Source organism: Myotis myotis, unplaced genomic scaffold (genome assembly GCF_014108235.1).
Source record: "Myotis myotis isolate mMyoMyo1 unplaced genomic scaffold, mMyoMyo1.p scaffold_m19_p_12, whole genome shotgun sequence".
NCBI classification, from domain to species: domain Eukaryota; kingdom Metazoa; phylum Chordata; class Mammalia; order Chiroptera; family Vespertilionidae; genus Myotis; species Myotis myotis.
In genome coordinates, this window is record NW_023416316.1 from 12,504,293 (window position 1) to 12,519,127 (window position 14,835).

The 14,835-nt window shown below is 46.0% G+C and overlaps 1 protein-coding gene across 1 annotated transcript in view; it reads right to left on the bottom strand.

Annotated features, from left to right (window-relative positions):
* Window positions 1–14,486, bottom strand: part of BRINP1 (BMP/retinoic acid inducible neural specific 1) — a 147,387-nt gene extending 132,901 nt beyond the window's left edge. The window contains exon 1 of the mRNA XM_036329830.1: window positions 14,091–14,486. The gene's annotated coding sequence lies outside the window, so the exon portion shown is untranslated. The remainder of the gene's footprint in view (window positions 1–14,090) is intronic.
* Window positions 14,487–14,835: the final 349 nt, after the last annotated feature.

Below are 14,835 nucleotides of genomic sequence, written 5' to 3' on the forward strand. Positions count from 1 at the left end.
CACACAGCATCCATGGCATACTGCAAAGAGCTCTACACACGCTACACACTTCTTTAAGCAGGTGCTTCTTATACTGTCTAACGATGCGATTAGATCGGAGGTGCTGTGAGAGAATGTGGAAGGAACCACTGTTATACCCAAAATGGGTGCCAGGTTAAAATTTTTTTAAAGTCTTGACAAAACAAGCCAATACTTCAGAGGAAACATCAGCAAGGATGTAGACCAAACAGTGCACCATGTGTATGCAAGAGGAACCTCTGAGGAAAAAGACAGGAAGACTGAACACCAGGAAAGCACCCCCCACCCCCATACAAAGCACTTCTAGAACTTTACAGGTGCCATACAGAAACATCTATCACTACTAACCTCCCGGAGCTTACAGTCCAAAGAAAGGAGACCAATGTTTAGGGGACTATTTTCCAAAATGACAGCATGGCTAAGATTGGCCGCCATGAATAATTACAGCAGGGATGGTCAGTGAGCAAAGTCATTCATTCCTACCTTGTTTCCGTTTTCTACCAAGATAAGTGTTTGTTGCAGATGTCAGTAAAGTCAGCAATCATCTCACCACAAACTTTTACAATATTCAGAAACTCCACCTGTCTCCACCATCAGTGCCCCTGGCCAATATATTCACCGTTAGTGCTATTAAGCATTCTATTTTCCTTATGGACACCTTTTTCCAAGATGCTCAAGAATGACTGCATTTTTTTAATGCTATATTAGTATTTCCCATGAACTCGGCAGGAGGGTGGACCAGATAATCATAAAATACCATTTTCTTCTAAAACACTCTAATTTCATGATTCTGTGATTTTTTTTTTATTCTGTGATTTTTAAGATTTGGCAGTACTAAGATTTATTTTTTATATTCTGTGAATATTATATTCTATGAGTCTGTGAGATCCTAACTCTGAGTTTTTATTATCCTAAGATTCTCTGATTCCAAGGTTTGATAGTTCTTAAAATTCTACCACTATGATTGTCAGATACCAACATTATAAGACTCTGACATCTTGAGCTTGCAACTCCAACGCCTGGGTGCAAATGTGTTTATCAGACTCTTCCCCATGACACAGATAGAACCTAAGTCAGGGTCCAAGCATCTACACAGGAATCAGAAAGACAGAATGGTTGTGAAAAGAGAGGAAAATGCCCAATAAGAGCTCCGGTACTATATCTCAAGGCTTTCCAAACACTTGATCTAGTACCATCTTCTTCCTGAACTCCATTCCATGGCCTAGAGATTGAGAATATCTATTGCTAGGATATAGTTGCCACAGAGGCAAGATTCGGCTGTTGCTTGCCTTTTCATCCCCTGTGTCAACACGGGGCCTGAATCTAGAAGGCGCTCAATAATTACTGAGTCATGGAATGAGGCAATTAGACACATCGCAGTGCGCTTCCTGTTCTTGCTTTTCCATGCCTCTTTCTAACCTTCCTCCACTTTTTTCCTCATTTCTTCTCCTCATTCATCCTCCTCCTCCTCTTTCTCCGTCATCTCTTAATAGTACACTAGAATTTCCATGTGTAATATTTACATAGCCCTCATTGGAATCCAATGATGTCTGGATTTATTATCCCCATTTTACAGATGAGCAGCCTGAGGCTAACAAATAAAACAACTTACCGATGATCACACAATTAAAATGAGAGGGAAAGCATGAAAACTAAATTCTCTGACCCCAAGCTCAGTGCTCACTCCTTCGTTTATCCCACAGCTGCCTTAGCATGCTCTTAATCGTAACACAAATAACTTCACAAAAGATTAAGAAAACCAAAAACCAAAGCCTCAAGAGAAGGCCTACACCTCCCATCCCTGAATTTAACTCTGAATTCATCTTTTCCATCAATACCAATTCTCCTTTCAGGATTTCCAATAATGGAAGGCCTACCACACCCAACTGTTCATTTCATTTCCCAGCTCTTTCTCCTCCTCCTGCAAGTGCTGTACATGGCATGTGTTTATTTTTCAATTAAAGCAAATTAAACTTAATTTTGTTTTGAGAACATTTTTTTTAAAGAATTTCACAGCCCAGGGTGAGATAATTGAGACCCTGCTGTTTGTGGAAGCACTATTTAGAGAAAGCAGGCCTAGATGTTGCATAACCTCCAAGGAAGTCACTCTTAAACCCGCCCTCTACCTTGTCCCACATCAGTGTTTCCCCAGTACGTCCACTCCCTTGTCACTGCCCAGTCTGGAAGGACATCTTCTGCCATCTGAACCGTGACCATAACCTGCTAAAGGGCCACCAGACTCCCTCCTCCCCACCTCCTCATCTTCCTTAATCCCAGATCTAATCAAGTCAAACATTTTCTTAACAGCTACCAACAATTTTCTAAACACAGATTACTTATGATGAGCTCTAAAGCTTTCTAGCTTCCAGCCCTTCACAAGCCCTCCAGTCACATGGAACTATTGCCTCTCCCACTCTCTGCATGGAATGCCCTTCCTCCGCCTACCTTCGTGGCTCACACCGACTGACCTCATCTCTGCTCCCTAACATGCTGTGGCTCCAATTTCAGCACCAGCTACTCTGTATGATTTCATGCTGGCTCCCTGATGCCCCAAATTCTACTACTTAAAATGTTACTTACCCAAGTAACACACATTCATTAGAGAAATATTAGGAAATATAGGTTAAGCATAAAAGGGAGAATGGAATTCCCTCCTAACCTACCACCCCAAGATAACCACCCAAATAGTAAGTGCATCTTATAAAACAGGCATGCTATACATAGTATTTTGTACACATATATGTCCATGTCGATAAATGCCATAAGAATCATTTATTGAGCACTTACTATATATGGGGCATGTTGCTAAGTGCTATATTTATGTGACATTCAAGACTGCCAGGGAGGTATTGCTCTTAGCCCCATTTTCCAGAACGTGTTCTCTATCGTCATTCCTCTTTCTAACGTGTAAATGTGCTCCCCTACAACCACTCTGAATGACTTGGTGAATATTCTCAACAAGTTCATGCACAGATGCTGCATCTCCCAATCTCGAGATGAGGAAACCAAGGCTCAGTACAGTGACTCCATTTGCCCAAGTCCACACCCTGAGTCAGGGAAGTGCCAAAGATTTGGACTCTTTCTGTCCGGCCTGGAGGTGTGGGTGAAAGCTGGGACGCTCGAATTTGGATGCCAACTCTGCCGCTGGCAAGCTCTGTGTCCTTGGCCGAATTACCTGATGTTCCTGTGCCAGTTTCCTCATCTATAAAATGAGGGTGACAATAGCAACTCCTCAAAGAGATATTGTGGGGATTTAATGAGTCTATATGACCGGTGCTCCAAACGTTGCCTGGCAGATCACCAACCTTATATAAATGTTAACTATTATTACTTTGGATTATTATTACACTCTGTTGCATTAGATGAAATGTTGCCCATGACCCCAGGTATGTTCTCCAACTGGAAATATCTTGTAGGAAAGAGATCATTACCAGGTTCGAGGCACTACCTTGCAAAGGAGCTTGCTCAATCATTTGTACCAATCCACTGTCCCCTTATATGGCCATGTGATACCAGTAATCAGGGGAGAGATTAAAAGTAGGAAAAGGCTCTGAAAGATGTTAAATAACTGAGGCAGATGTCTTTACTCTCTGTATTCCCATGGGTCAGCCACCAGAAAGAGACATAGGATCTGCAGCCATTGGAGCTGAAAGTTATCTTCATCATAGTCCAGCTTAACTGTCTCTTACTTTTTAGATATAAACTATTTTCTCTTTAAGATCCCACAGTATCTGAGCTGGTTCTCGTACCCTAGCCCTCTGCAGCCTATGTCACTGTAGCTCTTGATTTGGTGCTCTAATCTGTAAGAACAGCGTATTCAGGAAGTGCATAGGGAGAGCGGCCGATCGACAGCATAGCCTGCTGCTCGCTCTGCGTGAACTGTGTTTATCATCCTTTCCCGCACGATTCCCCTCTTCCTCATTGTTACCATTTATTTCACCAAGTGCTTGCATGTCTTAACATGCTCTATGTCATCTACCCTTTCCTGTCACACTGTGAAGCTGGAATTATTCTCTCCATTTTCCCAACGAGGGCCTTGTGGCTCAGGGGTGAAAGGATTTGCTCCAAGTTATACAATAAACGATAGCAGTAGGTCTTCAACCCATATCATCAGACACTGGACATAACGTTCTTTCATTGAACTGCCCTCCTGCCACCCACCCCTCTGAGGCATCCGTCCAGCTCTTAGCAGCTTGGTGGCCTCCCCAAATCAAGGTGGATGATTGCTGCTGGGTTTATATTGTCTTAGGTCAGGTCCATTGTTGCAAATCTTCCACCATTCTGTCATTCAGGCCGTGCCCTGCATCCAGGTCTTCTGTGCATCTGAATGAGAAAGGCATCTATCTTACACCTTTCAGGGGATGTTATAAATGGCGCCACTGCAGGGTGGCTTCTTAAATCTCCTTAAGACCTGAATTTTCCTTTCTCTCCTTTATCTGCCGACACCATGAATATCTTCCCCTCTTCCAGTGCTTTCTGGCTGCCAGCTTCATAGTCTCTTAAAATAGTAATTTAACTTCACAGTGCCTTGGCAGCAAACCTTAGCTTTGTGTGTTTATTTGTGCCTTTAAGCTGTGGAGGTTCAAGTGTGCTGAGGCGAGGACCAGTTGTTCTAACTCTGGGCCAGAGCTAAGATCTTATTTTTCTTGGGAACGGAATCACCAAAGCCACCTCTGGTAACAGTAGCAATTTTAAAAGCAGCTTATGAAGCAGCAAGGTGGAGATGGCATGAATTGGGACAGCCTGAGGTTGCAAGAAAAAAGAAAAAAATAATATATATATATATATAAATATATATATATATATATATATATATATATACACACACACACACATATATGAATGTATGTATGATGTTTCTCTAAGTATACATGCACACATATATGTGCAGGTATGTATAAAGAAAGGAATACTGAATGGGGTTAAGAATAGGTAGGAAGGAGAAGAAAAACAGATATAGGGGAAAGGTTCATGGCAGAGTTCTTCTTCCCTATTAGTGGAACTTGAGTGCAGATATGATCCTAAGCTCATCTACTAAAGAATGTGATCTGGGGATGGGATTTCTAGCTAAAAATACAAATAAATCTATTAAAAACCTCAAAATACTGAAGTTTACCAATAATAAAAAATGAAAATAGCAATGTGGTGCCATATAGCATTAACAGGTTGTGTGTTGTGTTGTTGTTGTTTTCACTTTGGGTTTTTTGTTTGCTTGTTTTTTGTTTAATTCAGTCTTGGCAAGAATGCAAAGGAAAAAGACACTCTTGTGTGGCATTGGAGGGAACCTGTATAGAACACAGACTTTTAGGAAATGTGATTTGCGTTCTTTCATTGTAAAACAAACAAACATTGTTTATTGAACATTTATTTCATGCCAGACACTGTTCCAGGAGCTGGAAACACAGCAGTGATAGCACTGACTTGTCCCTGCCTCCTTGGTGCTGATAGTGTAGTGAGGAAGAAGATAAATAGGTAAACACAGGGCAGTCAGATGAGCATAACAGAGATGCGGAGGCCCTCTCTGAGAGGCTGACACTGGGGCACAAAGAATGTACGACATGCTCCGCGCATTCGCTTCGCCACTCCCGAGAGGGGTTTATAATTGTGGCGTTTCAGCCATCTCTAAATATTGTGGAAGAAGATCCTTCCAGAACCTCCTCACATTCCATCCTACCCTCTGCCTACATCTGTAATCCTCACTGCCAGGAATGTGGGAGGACAGGGCAGGTGAAACTGTGGCTGATCAGGTAACGGTTTCAGAATCATGTGTAAGGCTTCACTGGAGTTTGAATGAGGCTGTCGTATTGATGCGCATTCAGAATAAAATTCTTATGACCCCGCTCAGCCTTCCCTTGCCTTGCTGTCTCTGGCGATGGCATCTGGTGAGAACCACTTTATCTCAAAGGGTCAACCCTCCAACACTGTCCCAGCAGAAAAACTGTATTGCCACCTCCTGCCGGGTATTTTTCAATCTTTCCCTACATTCCTAAGCATGACAAAACACTGGTTTTATTGTTGTAATGGTCCCTGTGCAGATGTCTATACGTGCCAGCCATGGCTCCTTTTGGTCCTCCCCCTCTGATGTGGCTATAAACTCAGAGCCCATCCCATTCCACAGGAAACGCAGCTTGTCTATGAGCATGTAAATGGAAATGGACTCAAGGCAGATGTGTGCCACAGCTCTCGGAGGGCTCTCTCCATTGTATCTTGGGGCTTCAGGGTCTCTAGGAATTCCACAGCCCCTCAGGGTTCCACCTATGTTTGTGGGCCACATATTCTTGGAATGGAGACTAAGAATTGACCGCTTGGAGGTGTGGGTCCTTTGAAAAGCAATCATCCCAGATGCTTGCCCCTTGTCCGCCCGAAGCAGCTTGCGATCAGTAATTTGTTCCACATCACCCAGGACCCCTGATTTCTCCCAGAGGCTCCCACTGGTTCATCTGCCGGACCACTGGACGGCAAGATAAATTCTATCTCAGAAACCTCTCTGGGCCAGTACTGGGCTAACCCTCACAAAAGGTTCTAGCTGTTCAGAGGGGTCATTTACTTGGACCCCCCCGCTGCTTCGACCTTAGCAGTTTACACAAAAGTGATTGCTTTAATTGCCTTATGACTCTACCTCCGCATCCTTGTGGGAGACAGTCTCTTAGCTGTTCCCAAGATGAACCCAGCATCCTTGCATGCAGCTCTGCACCCCGGAGAAAAATCTCTGCCAACGGAGAACGGGATTTGTTCAGAATGATATATTCTGAGCCCTCACCAGGCTCTCTTAATTCCTGTGTGTGTCCTCCGCTGGAGAGCAGACAGGCCGGGTAATTTACCACTAGTAACTTTCTCACACTCGGTCTATTTAGTCTATTCTCCTGAAGTCCACCTGCAATTTCTAAAAGAGAGTTCCTTTGAGAGACAAAGATCCCCTTCACCCTCATATAAAAAAAAGAAGAAATTAATCTGACTTTTCCTCAGCCTCATTATCTTCTTAATTGTCTTCTTTGCCCGCTCAGTAGCAAGAACTATCTATGGATTTCTAGGCAGGCTACTGTGTTCCAGAAGGACGGTGGTTTTCAAGCTACCCACTCAATCCCTCTGATGGTAAGAGTTACCATAGCAGCACATCCACCCCACTCGGCCACCCTGTCTTGAGCCAGAGGATGTGCCCCGAGCTATGACTTCCTTTAGATCGGCTTCTTTCAGAGTAGACATCTCACTCTCAGGATGAAGCAGGGCCATGGTGTGTGTCTCTCCCTGCGTTTATAGGCATGTCATCATGCAGCATTTCCAAAGAGCTTAGCAAGCCCCTTCCACAGATAGGCCATAGTTTAGTCCATCGCAATTTTGCAAAAGGCAAGCCCAGGAAGGGGGCAGTATATTCGGAAGATGGTCCAGATAAACAGTGGTAGAAGCCAGGACTAGAGTCAGGTGCCCCGAGTCCCTGTTCTCTTATTACCTGACATTTAGAATGAATATGGATATAAAATGAAAAGACACAGTCTCTGATCTCCAAGACCTTATCGTCATGGCCTCCCTCCTCCTCCTCCTCACCATCACCACCTCTGTAGCTTCTGCTAATCTTCCACTTCCCCAAACTCTCTGAGAACTTCAGAAATAACAATTACCAGTCAACTGTGAATGATAATTATTTACAAATTTGCAGGTCTCCTCTATTAGATTGCCAGCACCTAGCAGGATTCACCACCGCACCCCCCAAGTCACTGTGTTCAAGGCCTTTCCCAGACGAGATATGCAATAAATATTTGCCAATCCAAACAGCTTTCATCTTTTTTCACCAGATTTCATTTCAATTACCTTCTTGCCTGGTATTCATTCCCTTCCTCATTTTCTATCCATCTCCCCTCTCCCAGCTTCTCCCCCTCCCTTTAGAGTTAGGTATTTCCAGAGCATGTAGCAGCATTCAGAGCAGGACTAGAGATGAAGATTAGAAAAGTTCATTGAAATGACTGATGAAATATGGACACGGGGAAAAGCCACTGAGAGTATTTGATGATGACCTTTTATCAATCTCCAAACTCTGCTCAGCTAAGTCCTCAGACTACCTGCTTCCCAAACGGGGAGAATCCAAGGCCGGGGGGGGGGGGGTAACGGGGGGCGGGGGATGTCTCAACTCTTCATCCCCTCATCTTGTATAAGGCCTCATCTTGTGATCTGGCCCCTGCCTACCTTTCTTATTTTTATCTTATGACACAAAAGCTCACTCACACTACCCCTCAGATTTCCTAAGCTTGCCCCTGTTCAGTGACTTCATCTCTGTTCTTGTCTCTACCTCTCATATCCTTTCCCCACATAATCACATGGCTGGTTCCTTCTATTTAGATCTGAGCTCCAACACCACCCCCTCAGAGAAGGTTTTTTCCTGGCTACCCTATCAAACATTATACCATCTACATTCCTTTCTAGCCTATTGCCCCAAATTATTATTTGCAGGGCATTTACTATATATGAAATTATTTTATATATTTTTGACTCAGTTATTGTCCATCTTGCCCACTATACTAGGAGCTCCATGAGAATAGGACTATGTCCACGAGATATCTCTAAGGCCTGGATCTGTGTTGTTTACTAACAGCAGTCCTGAGCCACATAGAACTATTTAAATTATAAAATTAAATCAATAAGATTAAAAATGCAGTTCAGCCGAAACCGGTTTGGCTCAGTGGATAGAGCGTCGGCTTGCGGACTGAAAGGTCCCAGGTTCGATTCCGGTCAAGGGCATGTGCCTGGGTTGCGGGCACATCTCCAGTAGGAGATGTGCGGGAGGCAGCTGATTGATGTTTCTCTCTCATCGATGTTTCTAACTCTCTATCTCTCTCCCTTCCTCTCTGTAAAAAATCAATAAAATATATTTTTTAAAAAAATGCAGTTCATTGGTAATACAGCCACATTTCAGTGCTCAGTAATCACATGTGGTTAATGGCTAGCATACTGGGCAGCCCTGAGAACATATCCATTATCACAGAAAGTTCTATTTCACAGTATTAACCTAGAGCAAAGATTGGAAAATAGTGGGCACCCTATAAATATTTGTTCAATAAATGAATGAATCAATGACCCTTTGTAACCTTCTCTCAATTTCAGGTCACCCTCCCCGATTTTGTGGCTTCTAACCCTTATAAGTGAGATAAACTAGATAATGTCCACAAGACAACTTCCAGCGTGGTGAGGGACCCAAACGAATGTTGCAGGAGATGAGGCTATGAAATGGAGTCTAAAAGAGAATGCTGGTGGTGATATGGTCATGCTTCCATAGCATCTGAAGAGTGGATTATTGGGAATTATACTTGTGCTGTATGACTTCACAGACTTAGAAAGCAGATTTAGGGTCAAGGTTCCAATAAAGCTCTTTCTATATAACACAAGGCTGGTTTGTGTGGTAATGGGTTTGCTGTTGCTAAAAGTACTAAAAATGAGACTGAGTGGCCATGTGTTATGGGTATTACGAAAAGGAGTCCTGCTTCTTGAATGAGGAGGAAAGTTTGGTTACTGAGAAACTGGAAAAGACAGATTCTTTGATCCAATCACTCCCTGACTCCCCCATAACATCAATTTCAAAGAGGTAATAAGCCCCTCGCTATTCCTAGCATCTATTGAACAACCCGATCCTGTTTGCCATTCACAGTGGTTACCATTAAGTCAGTGGTACACTGGAAAGAGTAGAGATGCTGAAGCAAGAATTAGGCTCCAATCCTCTCCCTGTTGCTTATGTGACCTTGGGCCAGGGACTAGCCAGCATGAGTTCACTGTCATGTGAAAAGAGGGCTGTATCTGCCGCACTGGGTGAGAAGAAAGATGATAATGAGAACAGAACTAAAGACCCTAGAACACAGTAGGGTAATGCTCTCTTCAAGCAGGACAGAATTTTACCTTCTGTATCATCATTGCCATCCCTATGTTGTGGGCATAGTGACACAATTTTAAAGCCATGATTGCATTGCTTTGAGTGAATATGAAGTACAGAGAGAGAGAGAGAGAGAGAGAGAGAGAGAGAGAGAGAGAGAAAGAGAGAGAGATTATAGCTTCTGTTGAGACTGGAAAATAGCAATAGGAAACATTTATAAAGCAACTATTATGTGTCAGTCCTTGGGGACTTAAAAAAAAATGCTCATTAGAAGACCATATGGAAGAGGGCAAGCTAGACATACACCCACAGAGCTATAAAGCAAAGCAAACAGAGACACGGTTAAAATGGGGTTTCAGAGACATTTCTGTGAAAGAACCGGGGAGAAAGAGCTTAATCCCCAAAATAAGATTTCGGGAAGACCTCTTGGAATGGTCATTTGAGCTGGATGTTGAAATATGGGTAGGGTTATTAAAAGTAGACACTGAGGTTGAGAAATGGAAGAGAGAAGATAATGGTATTCCTAGCAGAAGGATTAGAGTGGAAAACAATGAGGGGATTATTTGGGGAATTACTTCTGAAGGCTTGTCCTTTTCGCATGACCCCTACCTGTCCTTAACCATGACCCCTATCTTGCCCTTAACCATGATTACCAGGGTTTCACTGGTCAATTTGTTAATCTTTGGAATTCAGCAAGTGTGAAGCAGGGAGAGAATGGCAGGATATGTCTAACCTTAGTGGCCTGTTCAGGGGATACGTGCTGATGATTTTGTCTAAGGAATTGGGAGGGGACAAACTAAAGGATGCAAATCACAAAATGTGTCTTCACACACCTGAAGGCCCCTTGGGCAAAGAAAGATCTTTCCACACAAATATGATGACTTTGTGGTCAATGGCACAAACTCTTGCAAGCCCAAGATGTTTTATCTGGACTGAGCAGGGGAGAGTGTCGTTAAGGTCCCCACCTGTAGTGCTTCAAATAAATTCATTGCAGCCTCAGCTGGGCCATCTAAACTCAACAGGGACCCAGTAGCTGATTTGGAATCTCTGAGCTGCTTCTCCTTGGTTGAAATGGAGTCACAGCTCCCCCTTCTGGGAACCCAAGTGCCATCCAGCCCCAGAAAAACCTGTGTGGAAAAGGCGTTATTGCAGATGGTCCTGAAACCTGCACATTTTTTCCCTCAGTGCTTGCCTGCACCCCCGAAACACTCATCTCAGGGTCTGGGTACATACTTCTGTGAGGGCCTGATTCTGACTTCTCAAAAGCCTATCTTTCATAGGCCTTTATATTTCTCCTTCTGTGTGACCATGAGTCCCAGTCTTCCTGTTGGGTGATGCCTTTACATAGGGGAACACGATTTGGTGCGGAGGTTGCAGTTCCCTTTGGGGGAATACAGCAAGTAGGAAAGGTTTCTGGATCTGTGTATGCACGTCTGTATGAGTGCATGTGTGCCCACACAGGCTCCTGTGACTGGGAGATGTATAATATGCATAAGGGCAAGATTCTCAATAACATAAAGGCATTAGTTTGCCTGAAGTATTTGCATCAGTGGATGGGTATACACCTGGCTCTATGCAACGCAGTCATGCCTTAATAAAGAGCTCAGGTACAGTTCAGATGCTCTACAATCACAGCCCGTATTGGACTCCTGCCTGCGTGCAATTTTCTGAAGGCATTGGAGAAAGAATGTATGTTTATGTGTGTTTGTGAGTGTGTGTGTGTGTGTGTGTGTGTGTGTGTGTGTGTGTGTGTGTGTCTAGTGAGGAGAATGATTGAGGCATTAGACCCTTTCTCTCCCGGATCATGTTTCCAGACGGAGCAGCTTTGAAATGCGTCTCGAAAAGTGTTTGATGAAGGAAGACGGCGAATGTCTTGGGTAAGAGCACAGTGGCAGGATAAGGGTGAGGAGCAAGATATAGTCCCTGGGCAGCGTGGCATTGATCTGGGTGGCAGGTTCTAGCCCTGGGCATACCACCAACTCCCTAGAGAATGTTGGAGAATTCTCCTTCCCTCTCTGGGCCACAGAGTCCTGCCTGTCTGTTAACAGTCCTTCCAGATTTGGTTGTCTATGGATTGAAAGAGAGAAAATGTGAGCAGCTCCTTACATAGGATCTCCTCTGCCTCACACTCCCACCCAGAATGAACTTGGGAGCTCTGGTCTGATGGAGTTTCTGGAACAGATTCCTTGTAGCCTTATGAAGGCTTCAGTTTCAGGTATCAGCCTCTGGCCAGAGAATGGTGTGTCTGCAAGTGCTTGCAAGTAGCACCCCCACCCACCCGTCAGGGCAGGTTCCTGCCAACACACGTTTGCTTTTATTTCTCCCCAGAAGATACATATATACATACATATAAATGATTTTTAAGACATGTATATTTCTACTTTTATTTCCCCAATAGGTCTTTTCAGCAGCCCCTTTCTAGCCAGATAAGAGGCTATGTCCCAGCCCCTAGCCTTGCTTCTGAGAGCTGAACGGCGGCAAACGGCTGCCTCTTACCTTGGAAAAGTAACAGCTGCCGAATCTGGAAGCCATGAACAGCAGTAAAACTCAGCATTTTTGCTGAGTAGGGCAAGCCTTTAGGAGGCCGCCAGGAATCCAATCAATGGCTGGCCTCAACGTCCCAGCCCAGCAGGACCTAGCCAGGGTGGCCCAGGGACTTACCTAGAGAGCCTCCTGGGAGGTGGAGGAAAGAGGAAAGAGGGTCTTGGCCTGAACTGTCTTCCTTACTGAGAGCCTTCCCACCACCCTTGTGCCCTTGGCAGTATTTTGGAGCCTAGCAAGAGATGTGAGGTGCAAACAGACAGCAGGGCAGCAATTTAAGTCAATTACCGCCATATCCTGCCACGAGTTCCCACCCACAACCTGTTCCCAAATTGTAGGTCTCCCTCAGTACACACACACACACACACACACACACACACACACACACTGCCTCTCTGCCTCCTCCCAGGGTCCTCCTAACTCCAGGGGAGCCATGAGGAGGAACAATTTAGGAAGAAGATATTCTCGTGGGCTCCCCAAGCCTGTCTGAAATGGGGAAGGGAAGAAGGAATCTGTCATGGGGAAGCACCCCATTCATCTCCTTTCGTATTACCCAGCATGTACTCCCAATGAAATTTGCAGGCATTTGAGATCCTGTGGAACTATGATGGATAAGCAAGTCCCCAAGGGCTCTTTCTCCTTTTCCTTTAGGGGGATCCATGCAAACTTGCCCAGATCCTCCCCCAAAGCACCAGAAGCCGAAGGTGCTGTTATGCTGTTATAATTCCAAATGAAGAAGCGGGCAGACTATCCCGGACTTGTCAAGCCCCAGATAAGGAGCCCACTGCTGACTTCCCCCTTTCTCTGTCACCCACTATCCAGTGACTCCCAATTCCCATCAGAATGCTGGAGTTTGCCTAGTGTGGAATTTAAAGTGACAGCATCTCCTTGCCTCAAGGTTTGGCCATTTCTTTCATATGAAATGGTGAGTCCAAGCCTTAGCAGGTCTCCATCCTTGGGAGAATTTCCTTCATGGGTACCAATATTGGGCTAAATAAGGCACCATCCTTATCCCCATAATCCTCCCCAAACCCCAAGCCCAGAGCCCCAGGAGGAAGTCCACAGCGGGTTTCCCAATAGCCTACGTGATCCCATAGTAAGGATCCCATTTTCGTGTAAGCTGGAGACCTAATTAAAAAGACACATACAAACACATACGTACAAACATGCACACACACATCGTGCCGTAAGTAGGTTATAGGACCTCTCTTCACCCCTCCCGGGTACATATATACACACATTCTCTCTCTCATTCTCATTCTCTCTCTCTCTCTCTCTCTCTCTCTCTCTCTCTCTCTCTCTCTCTCTCTCTCTCACACACACACACACACACACACACCAAGCACACACGCATCAAACGCACGACGCTGCACACGCAAACACACACTAGCACCACATCAAGTTCCTACCACGGTACACACGTCGGGAGCGCGCTGGGAGCACACATGCCACTTCCTAAAACCCGCATTTAACCCTATCCACCCCAGAATACAGAGCCCCCCCCCCCACCCCCCCAACCTCCCTTCCCGGGAACCTAAGAGGACTCGGAGGCGGCAGACGAGGGGAGAGGGAAAGGTGCCGAGAGGAACGGGGGCGGGGCGGGCGGGGGCGCCCCTCCTGCGGCCCGGCGTCTCCAAGGGCAGATGGGCTGCGGGGCGCTGCGCCCGGGCCGCCTTACCTGGAGTCAATGTCCGTCTTTGGCGGAGAGCTGCGGGCGGACGCTTTTTATTCGGTTCGGTGGGAACTTGGGAGAGCCCTGCGTCCAGCTCGCATCCCGGGAACGGCGAGGGGACTGCAGGCGTGAGGGTACCTGGCTCCTAGCAGCCTGGCTCATACTCAGCCGTCAAGTCCCCTTGGCTGGTCCCGAGGACAGGCATGAATCCCGGCTCCGGAAGGCGGTCACTAGTCCCTCTGCCCCTCGGCTCTCTCGCTCTCGCTCTGGCTCTCTCGCTCGCTCTCCCTCTCTCTCTCTCTTGCGTTCGTTCGCCTGCGCTTCCCTCCTCCCCCCGCGCCAGATCAGTTCGCAGCCGTGGGGACCCGGAGCGAGGCAGCGAGCGAATGGAGAGGGAAGTCCAAGTGCGCCGCGGTCTCTGGGCGGGGAGCGAGGAGGCCGGGCTACGCCGGGGGAGGGGCTTACCCGGAGACGGGCGAAAATGAATGGGGGAGCGGGCCGGGGGTGGGGGTGGGGGTGGGAAGGGAGGATCCCAGAGCCCGGTTTATTCTGAGTAGTGTTTTGTACATCTTTAGGCGATGGAGGGGTTGAGGAGGAAAGGAGGAGGAAGAGGAGGAAGAGGAGGAAGAGGAGGAGGAGGAGGAGGAGGAGGAGGAGGAGGAGGAGGAGGAGGAGGAGGAGGAGAGGCCTCTTTGGAGGGAGGGGGGACCTGGATGGGCTGAGGCTGGGCCACTGGGGACTCTCTTAGGTC